This window comes from Dipodomys ordii, unplaced genomic scaffold, assembly GCF_000151885.1.
Source record: "Dipodomys ordii isolate 6190 unplaced genomic scaffold, Dord_2.0 Scaffold45, whole genome shotgun sequence".
Lineage (NCBI taxonomy): Eukaryota > Metazoa > Chordata > Mammalia > Rodentia > Heteromyidae > Dipodomys > Dipodomys ordii.
The window spans coordinates 754,933-771,194 of record NW_012267261.1 but is presented as its reverse complement, the minus strand read 5'-3'; the positions used below and the strand labels follow the sequence as shown (position 1 = coordinate 771,194).

Sequence of the window (16,262 nt, the reverse complement as noted above, 5' to 3'; positions counted from 1 at the left end):
CTATATTTACACTTCTATGTATGTAGCTTCTCCATTGGAACATGCTATTTGGAGAGGACAACTTAATTTCAGGAAGCACAAAACAAATATATACATAACCTGTAAAACTCAATTGTCAAAACACTGAAGCACATTTAATTTCAGATCATTTCTCACTAGCAAGTGAAAAGAGAAGGAAAAGAGTTCAGATATGAAGGCTGAACAGAAGGTGAAAAGATTATTTAGCAGAGACAGAAGGCATGTTTGAATACTTTCTCAATTCTCTCCAATAGAGTTCCATGATTGCCAAGTCCTTAGTCAAAGTCTTGAAATACAAGCCATAAAACCAGTGTCTGCACCAAATAATTTTCTTAGAGTCCTTCATCAATCAGTAAGGCTCATCATAAGGCAGGGAAGTACTAACCCTTACAGCCACGACGTGCACCATAGGAAAATAGACATGTCATCATTACCTCCTGTGTGTTTCATAATGCAATGAAGCTTATCATAACCCAAAAAGACACAGGAGAAAGTAACAAATTCCATAGTAGCCAGATAAATCCCATGTAATGAAGCCATAAATCCTTGACACCTCTGTGTATTTTAGGACTGTTTACCCAGAATAGACTGTACCATGGATGCATCCTTTGTCAAGACATCCTTCCTCTCCCAAGAAAAGCATTCTCACCAAGAGTGGCAACTTCGGTCAAAAACAGTCTGTACAATCAAATTCATTCTAGCAAAACTTCCTTCTATTAAGTAAGACTCCCTAAACCTATCTGAAACTATTTAGAGGATATGATTAATCATTTCTGCTGCTTTTGAAAGAAAGAAACAAGACAGAATACATGAAGCCAAGGGGTAGATAAAGACATGAAAAATGATAAGGAATAAAGAAAATATATCAGAAAAAAATAGAGAAAAGATTTGGGAAATGAAGAGAGCAGAGACATCGATTTTAGCAAGTTTTTCATCTATAGGAAAAATATATTTTTTCTAGATTTTGTGTAAATTTTGTCTAAATTTTGTGTGACAACAGGAATACTTATGGTAAGATTCTTTAAATTAAATAACATTATAATTGTAAACATACACGTCTATCCCCAAAAGCAACTGAAATGTTATATTAAAACAAAGGCTTTGTTAAATGAGAAGTATCAACTGTCCTCCACGCCAATCATCAAATACCACAATGCTTTTCTGTATTTTTATTTTTGTTTGGGGCCAGAATAGGAGCTTGAACTCTGAGTCAGAACCCTGTCCCTTAGTTTTTCACTCAAAGCACTTAGATCCAGCTCCACTCTCAAAAATATTTTTAAAATGCACTCTGTCACCCACCACCCTAAAATGTTTCTTAAGAATCAAACATTCCATAGCTTATGAATGATTTGGTTGTCTCATTAAGTAATGTTTGTCAGTATTTAATTGCTTCCCTTCCTGATTTTAATTTCCTTACCTGTCAGCATCGATCAGAGGCACTGAAATCATCTGACATACTGGCTGATTGTGTTGAAATTAATCAGATTTTTTAAAAAGTAAATTGCTTTGGCCTAAAGGTGATTCACAGCTTCTTAGTGTGATATTTCTCAGTGTTCTATCAGTGGAATTTATAATCTAGAAATTAAACATGAGACTTTATGAATCCTAAGTAGAAATATAAGTTGCTTTCAAACCTTCAGTATTGAACCTTACAAAGATTCAATACTTAATTTTTAAAAAAAATTCAAAAAGTGGTCACTGACAATATGTACTTTGGAGCAGAGAAGAGTAAGATGTGCAATTACCTTGGAAACTTTTGGAATAGGTAAGAATCAATTAAAGTTGAACTCACCTTGCATAAAGTAGCTGATAATCTGGTCACTCAATAGTTATTTTATATTGATAATTGTTATCAGCTGTATACATGTGCTTTCATGCAGATAAATGATTTTATTCTTCACTGAAACTCAGTGAAGTGCAAATGGCGTTATTATTAGTAACAGTAGCCAAGTTCTAGTTTGGAGAGAGACAAAGCCAAAGCACAGAGCAATGAAGGGCCTTTTGGTAAGGGACACCTAGAAATGGCAGGCCTGGTCTTATGACTAAAGAAAACCAGACAATATAGCATGATCACTTCAGAAAGGAAGGAGAAACTAATTGCAGATCCTCCACAAATAATTATTCAGTGCTAATTCTAGTGCTAATATCTATCAGAAACAGTACTTAAGACACTCATGCAGGAAACCTTCAAGCACTAAGTCTATTACAAGAAATAAATTAAATGATAAATAGAAAAGTACATTGTAACATGTCTTGGCATTATGAGTTTATTTTTATGCATTCGTTTTGCGACTCCTCCTTGAAATATATAAATATGCATAAATGCAATAAGTGGGTCCCAAAGTGAGCTCCTAATATCAATGCCATGCCTCTCTGAGTTACTCTGCTGGAAATATATAAATATGCATCAAAGCAATAATTGGGTCCAAACGTGAACTCAGAATATTAGTGCCCCCTCTCTTTCAATTACTCCACTGATCCTGAAGCTCTTAAATGGAACCCAGAAGAGTAGAAACTGTTGAATAGTGGCAATGGTGGGAGGACTTTAGGATAATAAATGCAATGTGGACATTGGTTGCCATAAGAGCTTTACAACCAAGCATAGCCAAACACTAATATGGGTCACATGTTTCTTATAAATTGTGAGTTCCTATACATCCATAACTGTCACATGTTTCTTATAGTCTGTGAGTTCCTGTACAACTATAACTATCTCCCATAACTGTGAAGTTTTCAAGTTTAAAAATAGTTTAATGAAGCAAACTTTCTTAAGACTACCATAATATCCATTTGGATATATACATCACTAAATTTTCCACATTATACTATCACTTTTAATTAATCATGTATCTTTAAGAGTGGTACCTTAACAAATCAGAACCCCAAGTCCAGCATTTAGTATTTTATAGGTATTACAGGAAAAACAAGTGAGGGAAAGAAGGAGAGAGGAAGGAGAGGGGAAGGAGAGAGGGAGGAATAGGAAGGGGGAAGATGAAGGAGAGGAGGAGGAGAGGAAACAAGAAGGAGGAGGAGGGAGAAGAGGAGGAAGAAGAAGAAGAGGAAGAGGACAAGGTGAAGGAGGAGGAAGAGGAAGGGGAAGGGTTGAGGCAGAGGTAAGAAGAGGAAGGAGGCCATGGAGGAAGAGAGAAAGGGAAAGAAGGAGGGAGACAGAGAGCATGAGAAAGGGAAGGGAGAAAAGGAGGGAGAGAAGGAGGAAGAGAGAGAGGGAGGGAGGGAAAGTGGACAGGAGGGAGGGAAGAAAGGAAGGAAGGAAGGAAGGAAGGAAGGAAGGAAGGAAGGAAGGAAGGAAGGAAGGAAGGAAGGAAATTTTCTGGATTAAAGAATCCTACCTCAATGCATGAGCTAAATAAATATTCATTGAAGTTAATTAAGCATTTAATTTTTTAATGTATTGAACAACTTAGTAATTCTAAATACTTCTGAGTATTTTGTAAGGGTGCAGTGAAGAATGAAGAACTCTGCAATGAGGCAGATACCATTAACCTTTTAGAAGAAATGGTTCCTACAGGAACACTACTAATGAGCAGTTGAGAAAATTCATGTAAAGGAAATCGTATTTGCCAATAAAACCACATTAAGTTCTAGATACAACAAAGAAGCAGAAATAAGCCTGAAAATGAGACGAGAATTTTCAAACTTAAAATGGTTAATAAATTCCAAAGAGGTAGAGAAGGAAGAAAAAGAAGAAAAGAAAGAAGGAACTCTTGAAATAATGACTATATGAATATAGTGATATTCATGTACACATGTATATAGACATATACATGTACACACATATACAAATACACACATATCTTACATATATATAAACACACATGAAAGCAATGAATAGACAAAACAGAAAGATATTAAATCAAGAGGGGTAACACTTGCACATAATCACAGCACTTGAGATTTCAAGTTCTAGGTTACCTTGGGCTATAGTAAATTCAAGACCAGCCCAAATGACATAGTAAGACCCTATCTCTAAAAAGTAACAGTAATAAAATAATTATTCCAGCTAAAAGCAATATGTATAATACAGTGCTTACCAGGGTTGGAGATTCAGAGCCTGAATACAGGAAATAAGGAGGCATAGGTGAAAAGATATAAAATAACAAATATTCAAGATAAACAAGTCAAAAATTCTAATGTACAACATGAGAACTATGGTTAATAATGGCATGTTATATTCAGAATTTTTGCTTTTGTATATGAGAAAAAACAGATAACTAAGTGAGATGACAGATATGTTCATTTGTCCTATTATAACAACCAGTTTTATATATTTTTTAAATATGTGTGTATGTACATGTGCATATAATATATAGGATACCATGCTACATACCTTCCAGACATCTAATAAAAATTTTAAGTAAACTCTTCAAAAATTTCAGTTACTTTAAATTTTACAAGGTAATATTATATTTCAGTCAATCATTTTAAATAGATTTATCTTTAAGGATATACACACACACACACATATACTTGGATGTGATTACTATATCTACTCTGCATTTCAAGAAGTTGAAGCTGAGAAAGACACAATAACCTAATCAAGTTCATGCCCATGGAATAAGTAAGTGTGTTACTAGAATTCACACCATAGCTTTTGGAGCTATTAGCTTTACTGTTCTCAGGAGCTAGTAGAAAAAAAAAAGCCCGCTTGGAGGAGGCCTGGAAATTGGATGGTATGATAAGAGTCTACAATGTAGCCAAGTGCAGGTGGCTCATACCTGTAAATAGCTATTCAGGAGGGTGAGATCTGAGGATCCAAGTAGACTAAGCCAATCCTGGCAGCCAGCCCTGACAAGAAACATCCCTGAAACTCTTATCTCCAATTAATCACAGAAAAAAACAGAAGTGGCACCGTGGCTCGCTTAGGGAGTGCTCCCAAACCCAGAGTTAAAGCCCAGGATTGGCAAAAATAATTTTTTTCAAAACCTACAAAATAATAAAGAAATAAGAAATGCACCAAAAAATGTACCCAAGGCAGCTTATAAGAAGAGAGAAGACAGATGGGATAATTATATGTAACTCTAAATATGAGGACATGTGTAAGTCTTATTGTACTTTTCCAAAACATTCAGCAGTAGGAATAGTATGTTGAAATGATAGCAAATGGACAACTTTTTAATAATGAAGCTGTCCAGTACTAAAACAAACTATCTTCACAAAGAAGATGGCGGTTAAGTAGCAGGCAAATGGCCAGCTGACAGAGAAGGAGGGAGTATGCAGCAAAAGACAGGCATTGCAGTTCTGTATTTCAGAGATTTGGAGCCCAAAAGTTGGAGAATATCAGTAGCTCAGTTTTATGGTTACAATTTTAAAGGATGCTCTCTGAAGAAAATGTCCCCAGGTTAAAAAAAAAAAAAATACCTGCATGGGACTCCTGTGATTCACTAAGCGTGGAACAGCTCACCGCCCTCCTTTATTTTTCCAAATGACCAATACATCATAATATTCCAAAATCACAGGAGGAGGTAGAAAACACATTTGATAGAGTCCAATCAGCTACTGCTTGGCAATGTGAAAAGTAAGTCAGTCAAAGTCAGTCAAAGACAAGAGAGGTGGTAATTCACAAGGGTAACCTGAGGTTAATAGTCAGATCACACTTTGGGATGGCTAGGAAAGACAAGGAAGAAGAATCTGGAAGAAATTAGTAAAGAAAGTGTGGGGAGAAAGGCAACTGAATGTTGGATGAGAAGTATGAAAAAAAAAAAACAAGAAGCTCTTGAGCAAGAATGTCTAACTCACTTCAAAATGAGAGAACAATATGTTTGAGAGTCTGCAAGCCTCATTTCACACACTCATTCATTCACACACTTTCACATTCACTCACATACATGCTCACACAGCAGAAAGGAAATCCTCCAGACCCCCCAAAAAGCTACCCTAAAACAAAATCAGAGTGTTAAAGGCAATGTGTGATAGCTGGGTTATTTCTACTGCCTTCTCCATTACAAAATTTCAGAATCTGATTATTACTAAAGAAAACCAGTCACATAAAATATTCCCCATAATCGAAAACAAAGATTGTTAGCAAAGATAAAAGAAATTTTTAGAAAGAATCCACTCTCCCAGAAGAAAGGAAAAGAGGAAAAAAAGGATAATGAGAAAGCAAAAGACAGTGAGATGTTGAATGCTATAACCCCAAAGAAAAGTTAAATGGCTGAGGGGAGAGGGGAGAGAGGATAGGATGGAGGGAGGTGGGGGAATTTGGGAAGGGATGGGAAGGGGAAACAAAGAGGAGGCAACAATGCTTGATAAGAAATGTACTCATTATCTTGCCCATGTAATTGTAACTCCTCTGTACAGTATTCTCACAATTAAAAAAAAAGTTAAATGGCTGCAGTGACAGAAATGCTAGTAAGTTACACTGGCTGATCATTACCCAATGATAACAAAGTAGCAAAGTATCACACTGTATCTCATAAATCCGTGCAATTATTATATATCAAAAATAAAACAGACAGTGGCTGTAGCTCAATGGTAGAATACCACCCTGGCATTGAGAAGGCCCTGGGTTCCATACCCAGCATTGCAAAACATAAAAAAAAATAAACCAAACAAAGAGCTTGGATTCTATCAGTGGCTCCTCATGTTTGACCCACAACACGCAGGAGGTCCCAAAATCTTTCCAGGAATCCACAAGTGCAAGATTATTTCCATAATAAAATGAAAATGCAATGAACACTTTAGACTATATTGGCTGTCATTTCTTACTAGGGTGACACAAAAATAAGAGTGGGTAGAACTGTTGGGAGTTCACCAGGAACCAAAACAGTTGAACTACAGTTTTCAACATAGAGCGCATACAGTAAAACTGGGTAGGAAACCACTCACATAGGACTGTCCTTAACAGTTTAAAAAAATAGAGTACTATGAAATTGCAACCCTTGGGTACACATTTGCCTCATTTCTGTGTGAAGAAATAGAGTCTGAGGAGGGGCCACTGCCAAATATCCAGCAACAAAGCTTTACTTCTAAGAAATAGACCTATGAGATTGACTTGAGAGATATTAACTGACTACTCTTGCCAGGAAAGTGACAAACTCTAGTTTGGGGGTATGAACACCCATCCCATAGCTTTTTCAAATCAAGGCTAGCACTCTACCACTTGAGCCATACCTCTACTTCTGGATTTTTGGTGGTTAACTGGAGGTTAAGAATCTCACAGACACTGGGTGTCAGTGGCTCACTCTTATAATCCTAGCTACTCAGGAGGCTGAAACTAAGGATCGCAGTTGGAAGCCAGCCCAGGCAAGAAAGTCCATGAGACTCTTATCATAAATAAACTACTTAGAAAAGGCCAGAAGTGGCACTGTGGCTTGAGTTGTAGAATGCTAGTTTTGAGCACAAAGAGGCTCAGGGACACTACCTACGCCCTGAGTTCAAGCCCCAGGACCAACAACAACAACAAAAGGAATCTCACAGACTTACCTGCCCAGGCTGTCTTCAAACTAGGATCTTCAAATCTCAGCCTCCAGAGTAGTTGGGGTATAGATATGAGTAACTAGCACCCAACTCAAATGATTTTATATGAAATTAAATGTGTCACCATTTGAAAGATCTAAATCACCAGTGAACCCTTGCTTTCCAAAAGATTAAATTATGATATTACAAAATCACAGGAAGAAATCCAAAGGGATTAAATCAGTGATAAGACCAATGAATTTCAATATAAAAAGTATAAAAAGCTTGTTAATAAGATTTCAGATTCCACATTGAAACTAACCTTTAAAAGACTACCAAGTTTTAGTAGTTGTCAAGACTGTCAAGGTTTGGTACAATATCAAATAAGAAAATCCATAATTATCTCCATTTTTCTCTTCTAACTAGAGTAGAATTTCTTTATAAACTTGAATCAAAAAATATATCACAACAAATTAAATGTTGAATCCAGATACACTCTCTCAGTAATTGTGTGTGTGTATGTGTGTGTGTGTGTGTGTGTGTGTGTGTGTGTGTGTGTGTGTGTGTTAAAGTCAGTTTCAAGCTTTCAGTTTTGTCTACTCATTGTTGGACTCTACCACTTTAGCCACCCCTTCAGTCGGGCCTTTGTTGGTTAATTAATGATGAAGGCTCACAAACCATTCTGGCCAAGGTGTCCTCAAACCTTGATCAGCCATGTCTCAACCTCCTGAGGAGCTAGGATTACTGGCATGAGCCAAGGTCACCCAGCTCACCAATGCTTGTTTAATATACTTGTTTTATCATACAGATATGTTGCCTTAAAACATTTTATTTTCAATTTCTAATATAGTAAAAATCATTAGACCTAATTCACACTAATAAAAGCTTGTTTTTACGGGCCTAAACGAATCCAGGCCTTAAACCACTCTGTCCAAGACTCTAAAAATATTAGAACAGATAAACAGGGATTTAGCTTTCAGATCCTGTCATCTGTTCATAAGGAATCGCTACTTCAAGAAGCTTCTGTAAACACCAAAACATCCACATAGCACCACAACAAATTAGAAACTTTTATGATTAGTTGGTAAAAACATGATCCTTTGTGTGCTTGCATGGAGTATATCCTTATTAACACAGAAATGGATCAGAATTGAGGCTCCAGTACCTCTCAGGGTACATGCTTGGTCAAGATACAAAATATCTTGGAGCCTCCTTCTTTAATGTAAAATAAAAATGACAATGTACCTTACTTCATAAGAAATACTGTAGACTCAAGGTAAATCATTTTATCACATCATACACATTATCTGGCATATAAGAAGCAGTCAGTAAATCTTACTCAACATTATTATTACTAAGATGTTCCTTATCCAAAAAGCTTGTTTACAATACTAACAAAACAGATAAGGCCTTTATCTCCAAAAGCTGTAAGAAACTCAAAGTATATGCCAATTGTGGACCCATTCAGTTAGATGACAAAAGACAAACCCATCACATTATATAATTAATATACATGAATTCTTAAAAAAAATAAAAATAAGATGTCTGTGTCTCATGTCTTTAATTGTAGCTACTCAGAAGATTGAAACCCACTCAGATGATGGAGATCCAAAAGTGGCCAGGGTAGAAAAGTCCATGAGACTCATCTCCAAAATAACCATCAAAAAGAAGGATTGGAGAAACAACTCAAATGGTAGAGTACCAGCTGAGCAAGCACACAAGTGTAAAGATGCTGAGTTCAAACCCCAGTATCACCAAAAAATAAAATAAAATAAATGAAAAAATCAATTTAAAAATAAATCAAAAAGGAGAGAAGCGAAGTTATTTATGAGTTTCTGGTTTCTCCTTTCAAGAGCTGAAAAATCAGTCCTTGGTTAGGAATGAAATCACAGGTCCAATAATGACCCAGTAAGTACATAAGTTTCTCAACTTGATGTGGTCAAATGAGCAAGCAGTTCAAAGCCAATGTCATTCTCAGTACTGTGTTACCAGGATGGAGAATGAAAAGGAAGTCAGGATTCAAACCAGGTTTCTGACTAGACAAGAGATTGGATTTTTCTTTTTCCTTTGCTTTGAATTAAAAAAAAAAAGGAAGAAGAAGTCAAGTGCCTTATACCTCTTCATCATTTAAATTCCAGAAGGAATGAGGTTGAAAAAATAATGTTTGTCAACCTGAGGTCAGAGCAAAAGAAAAAACAAGATGTTTTCATATCACCAAGGATAAATAAGCAGTCATGAGAAGAGAAAAACCCAAAATGATGAATTTCTTCAAATTAGAAATGAAATCTTGAGGAAGACATATATACATTTACATACAATTTCTCTATAAATATATTTTAAAGTAATCATTAAACTAAGTATATTAGTATATTAGAGGCCCAAGTTTACTTGTAATGGGAAAAGAATGAAACTCACTGTTTTTCACTTTACTGCATCAATGTTAAGTATTGCCACTTCAAGGAGCAATACCTCACAATTCTGATCAGATTTTAACTGCTGATTTAATAAGATGATGTAAGTTATACTTCCAGAATAATGTATAGAAATGATCATGCCCCTTAACAGCACTTGGATCTTCAATCAGGAAATTCAATTTTAGCTGCAAAACTATGTTTTGGCAAAAGTGCAATTGAACTCAGTGTACTTGTCACATTTCTAAATATACTCCAGTCACCATGACAACAAGGGAGACTGATGGATTGCTTAAAAAGAGTACGGTATATTTAATTGTCAGCATTTTAAACTGACTCAGAAAAATGCTGTGTGATAGGTCTACTCACCATGGTTACTGCCGCCTAAGTCCATAATAATAAAAAGGCTCAAATACGCACATCACCAACATGCACAGAAAGAACATAGTTGGGAGGTCTGATTTTTCCAATCAGGCTGAACCCCAAACTTAAGGCTTTAGAAAGGGCTTGTTCTCATTAAGGTTCCACTTAAGAACTTCTCTTCCTGAATTGTCAGACAAATCCCAGAATCTACAGCTGCACTTAAGGCTACTAGAACAGATCCTAAATCACATTTCAACACCTGCCTCCCTCTTTTAGACTAAAGATAAGAAAAAGTCAAGGGTATTTTCTCCAGGGATGTATCTGGAATACTGCATGAGTGATACTGTTCTTTTCATCTACTGATTCCAAATGGGAATGTTCTGGGACCCAATCTTTTCCTAAACCAGCATTTCCTGAGCAAAGATACTGGCCTCAAGGAATCTTCTAGAAGCAGGAATACAGGTGCAACACACACACAGACATGCTCCCTGCCCTTAAGGAACTGGCATCCTAACCCAAAGAAAAACAAAAATATTAACTAATAATCCACTAAGGAATATAAAATAATGGAAATAAATGCACATTACATATTTCTGTTTGTTATATACAGTATCCAGTGTATAGTAAGCACTCAGCAAATCTTCACCATTATTATTATGACTAAGCTATGGCTCATCCAAACAGTTTGTGATATATGTAAAGAAAAATAAGCATAGAGATATAAATTCAGAGAACTCTGTTTCTATAGAGTATATAAGACAAGGTAATGAGAGAAAACACTGGGGAAGACTGTCCTACTTTGGCCAAACATTACGAATATAATATTTGAGCTGATCCTTACATCATGATTCCAACATGGAATTGTATAAAATCAATAGGATGTCCAGAAGCTGGTGGCTCATGCCTGTAATCCTAGCTATTGAGGAGACTGAGATCTGAGAATAGAGGTTCAAAGCCAGATCTTGCAAGAAAGTCCAAGAGACTCTTATTTCCAACTAGCCACCAAAAGGCCAGCAGTGGATATCAAATGGTGGAGCCAGCCTTAAGCAAAAAAGCCAAGCAAGAGCATGAGACCCAGAGTTAAAGCTCCAGTTCCCACACAGTTCCTCTCACCACCACCACCACTACCTTCAAATAAAAAACAATCAGAAGATCAGTTAGGAACAAATTTTATTTACACAATGATTAAAGCTAATGTATCTACAGCCTGCTGGGAAAAAAATAATGAGGAGTATGTGATAACCCATTTCATAGGGCTTTAGGGGTCATGACAAGATCTTTTAAGTGTTTTTAAACAATGCAACAGCCACTAGAATTCTAATCAACAATTTTACAAGATTCCTTCATTTGGAGAGGAGGAGGGACATAAGGAAAAAAACATCAGAAGATAGAGAGACTATTACAGAGACTTTATTGCCATAATAATAGCATAGGTAATGTATGGAGGTAGATGCAATCCATAGGTAATGGGTTGAGGTGGATCCAAAAGAGAGCTGAGAGCAATAAAAATCAGGAAATATTCTGGATCAGAATCAAATGCACACTGGCCAGGCATGCATGCTGACCAAGAGAGTAGCTATGCATTGAGTTGAACAGAGGCTTTATATGGTGGCTAACATAACTGGCAATCTGGCACATTTAGGTAGGCTTAAGATTTCTAGCAAGCTCCCAAGTGATGCTGCAGCTCTGTGAAGCATGCTTTAAAAACTCTTGAGGAGAGTCTGGAGGCAGGAATACAATTAGAGCAGGAAGTGATGAGAGTTTGCCTTGAGGTAATAATAGATGGAGTACAGAAGAGAAAAAAAAGATTCAAGAGATGTAGCAAGAAGGAAGAAAGGGAGGGAGGGAGGGAGAGAGGGAGGGAGGAAAGAAGGAAGGAAGGAAGGAGTGAGAGAGGGAGGGAAAAAAGAGAGGAAGGAAGGAAGGAAAGAAAGAAAGAAAGAAAGAAAGAAAGAAAGAAAGAAAGAAAGAAAGAAAGAAAGAAAGAAAGAAAGAAAGAAAAAGAAAGAAAAGAATCAAGCAACTCAAAGCTTCAAGAAAAAGAATGTTGGTGGAAATAGATGATAATACTGATTCCGTGCTATCTTTAATGGCATTATTCACTACATAGCTAGAACTATATAGTTCCTATCTTGGTAGTGCAGTGTACTTTCACAGGGAGTAGTTCTTGCAATCACAGTCTATCCAGAGAGCCAGGAAAATGAGTACCATCACAGACGACACTAACAGTAGCAGTTACTTATTGAACTTTTGTTCTCTGCCAGCTTTATTCTAATGTGTACTATCTTCAAATCTGACAATCATTTAATTTTGACTTAACAAAGGTCAAAGTAATACTCAGAACCCTTACCCAGAACCACTTCTCCAATCGGATTCAAAGTCAGAGATGGACCTTATATTCCATGCTCCTTCCTTTCATTTGGGAGAAAAATGTCCCTTGGGACATTCATTCCCAATATAAGGTATCCTTTCTTGTTTTACTACACTTCAAGATTACAACTAACAAGGCCTTATCCTCAGACACTAGGATCCCAGCGGTGAATTACTCAAGGTAAAATGGCACATTTGTAGCAGCTCATGATTGGCTTTGTATCCATAGAAACAAACATGGCTTGAGTGCTTCATGGACTATTCACTGTGCTCATGTGCAGAATCGTGTCTCTGTGCTTTTCATGTACAGTGCTTTTCTACCATGTTTCCCTTTAATTTATTCAGCTTTTGCTTTGTGAAGACTTCTGCCCAAAAAGTAACTGGCTGATCATCTTATAGTAATGTGCTTGGCACTGAGGAGGTGAGAAAGTGGCCCTCATTGGTGAAGATGCATGGGGAATGCTAACAGATATTGACAAGACATCAGCAGATACAAAAAATGAGTTTAGACATTTCCTCAGCCCAGGAAATGGGTAAGAAATGAGCCACAAGATCTTCTCTCTAGTCACCCACACTGTTCTTTTCCTGGATGATTCACAGGTATGGCTCCATGGACCTGACAAAGGAAAGCATCTAAGGAAGATGAAACGATGTGTTTATGCCTGAGCGCTCTCTCTCTCTCTCTCCCCCTCTTTTTTTATTTGTTCCTTCTCGAGTAATAACTATTAATTGTGCTATGCGGGCAGTACAGAGATGAGTCTACCGGGAAGCCAGCACAAATCCATCAAGTGCTTTTAGTCCAAGCTTTTTAGAAGCAATTGCTTACCACATTTCACTGTTCTTTTTCTCACAGCTAGAATTAAAGTGGATTTACCACATAGTCACTCCAGTGACCTTCTCCCCCACCTCCAAAGTGAAGACAGAAGAGGGCTGTTGGCCTATGACCAGAAAATTCAGACATGTGAAAACACCTATTCATTTAGTGTTTATAAATGCCAAGGACTAGGCCTGGAGACAGGTACCCTGAATGCTATTAACATATGATTTTGCAAAGCTGGTACTGTCAAAGTTACACAGATGAGCAATTGAATGCTCAGAGGTAATGAGGTTTCTTGTCTAGAGTCACACAACCAGAAAAGAGCAGACACAGAATGAAACCACAGCTCTTTTGACTCCAAAGCCAATTTTTTTTCTCCTATGACTAGAGTTGCCCTGTACATTTCCAGGAACACTCACATTCTTCCATACTGTTCTACAGGAGAACCAACGCTTCAAATAGTAATAATAAGTAAGTGTGTACATGAGTGGGAATAAAGAACAAGCAAGTTATCATGCATTTTGTAAAAACTGCCTTTGACCAAGACAACAGACTCTAGACTATATTATACCTGGTTTCAGGGATGAATTACGATCTGCCGCACGACAATCACAGAGGCTCTTGAACTTGTTATGGCAAAACATTTTGAAACAAAGCCTGTCCTCTCACTCCTACACTGGAGAAGGAAGAATCAAGAACTGAGGGCCTTTGGGCCACAGAGTGGCTGGCTCACTAAAAAGTCTAATCAAAGAATATAAATAAAAAGAAAAGCTAGTCCAAGATTATTTGTTCTTCCCTGACTGTCCATAAATCCTCCTACTGGAAGAAGTTGGGAAATATCAAGTAACAGGAAAAAGAATAATAACCTAAATGGGAAGCCTTAGTATCTATTATCTGAACAGAGGTGAAGATTAATATGTGCACACAGCATTCTTTTCTGCCTCACTTCCCTAGAGGGGGTGTAAGGTTAAGCATTTTGAAAGATTCTTTGTCATAAACTGAGTTGACAGGGCACCTGATAAGAATGGTAATCAAATCAAGAAGTAAATAAACATTTGGGTCAATCTTCTTCAGTTTTGGTGGCTGGCTTAAGAGAATGAGTTGGTTTATAAAAGTAGATATTCTCTTACAATCCTAACTCTACAGCAGTTTGACCAAAACTTCTATTAGAGGTTTTTGTTGTTTTGTTTTCCAACAAATCTAATAACTACCTATTAGATACATGAGTGTGGTATCAGGGAAAAAGGACAACTGAAAAAGAATAAAACACAACTTCTATTTTCAAAGAACTCGAAGTCCAGTACCTAAGGCTAAGCACAAAATGGTGTGATTTTTTTTTAAGTCAGCAAGTTATGTTCTCAATTATAAAAATACCAAATGTCAGGTTCTTCTCCAGTCCAAGCAATAATATAAAATGAGCCAATTCTTCAGAATCAGACTGTTTTAAATGAAAATTATGACTGTTAGCTTTTCCTTTTAATACTAATATTATTCAAACTCAAAAGAGAATACTGCATCAACTTACTATGTTCTATATTCTTCCCAGGTTCTAACCCAGCACTGTCTAGTAGAAATATAATATGAGCACATAAATGATTTAAAATGTTCGAGTAGCCACACTTTAAAATACAGTTTTAAAGAATTTATCATATAAGCATATTGAAAGTAGTGTGCCTTCAATACATTTCAAGTACTTAGAAGTAATGTGCAAAGACAAGTGACAATCTTGTTGGACAAAACATCTCCATCCACTCCCTAACCTTCATCTGCAAGGTTTTAACAGAACAAAACATCTGTTGGAGACAAAGGGACAAATTTTACAGCAGTCCTGAAGATTTACTGGTATTTTCAATTCCTCACAATACCACACCTCAGGACCAAAAGACTCTAAGACACTGTGGTAGCAAATTTCAGAGGGAAAATGGTTTCACCCAATATTTGAAGATTGAGAAAATCTGACAAGATCAAGGCAGGTTGGCAACTGTACCCACAGGAATACCTTCTGTGTGGATAACCATCACATTCAGGACTTCAAATTGTACCCACCAACCTTTTGTGACATGACACAAAGTTCCTTTCCAAACTCTAGTTACCAATACTTCCACTTGCCAACCAACCCTTCTGTGCATCCTCTAAGAATAACACTGGAATAGGGAGGAAAAATCAAAAATATAAAACCCATCAAGCAACAGAAAGCAAGAAGCAAATAAACCTCTCCCTTCCAAATCTTCTGACTTGAACCCAGGAAAAGGAAAATTTACTTGACCTTGTCAAGTAAATTTCCATCTCTTTTTCATGTCTTAAACACGTTGCTTGACTGGTAAATGATTCATATCCATTAAACCCTATGTATCAAGGGGGTAGATTATTGTCAAGTCAGTGTGAGGAGAGACAAGGTTTACATCTCATTGCTTCCTACCTTCCACAACTGCTCAACTAACCTCTCAGATTGGCCTAGGACCGATACAGGAGGGCAAGATATAGCAATATGGTCCTCATGTCCCACCTACATCCTCTAATTAAGGTTTAGGAGCTAAGTACTTTGAGTCTGTCCTCTCCATTGTACTAATGATAGTAGTTTGAACTCTAGTCTGTAATTTGTAAAAATGTCCAAAAACTGGCCTTCCATGAAAATACAAGCAAAAAAAAAAAAACTGGCCCCCACCAAGGTTAGTATCACAGTAGCCAATAAAGTGTGATCTTGCACTTTCTGATGTGATACATGAGAAGGACAGTTCACCTCTACAGTACCCTTCCCAGAAATCTACAACCCCCATCAAATCATAAGAACGCAGTAGACAAAGTAAAATTGAGAGAGAACCCACAAAATTCCTAGACTTGACATTTCAAAAGTGTGAAGGTCATGA

General features: G+C 36.9%; 1 protein-coding gene across 4 annotated transcripts in view; it reads right to left on the bottom strand.

Annotated features, from left to right (window-relative positions):
* The window catches only part of Lpp (LIM domain containing preferred translocation partner in lipoma), a 694,475-nt gene that overhangs the window by 522,687 nt on the left and 155,526 nt on the right, over positions 1–16,262 (bottom strand). Inside the window, exon 1 of one of the 4 annotated variants that reach the window (XM_013019489.1) lies at positions 9,137–9,147. The exons of the other annotated variants lie outside the window; for them this stretch is intronic. The gene's annotated coding sequence lies outside the window, so the exon portion shown is untranslated. Of the gene's footprint in view, positions 1–9,136; positions 9,148–16,262 lie in introns of those variants that run through there. 4 annotated transcript variants of the gene reach the window in all.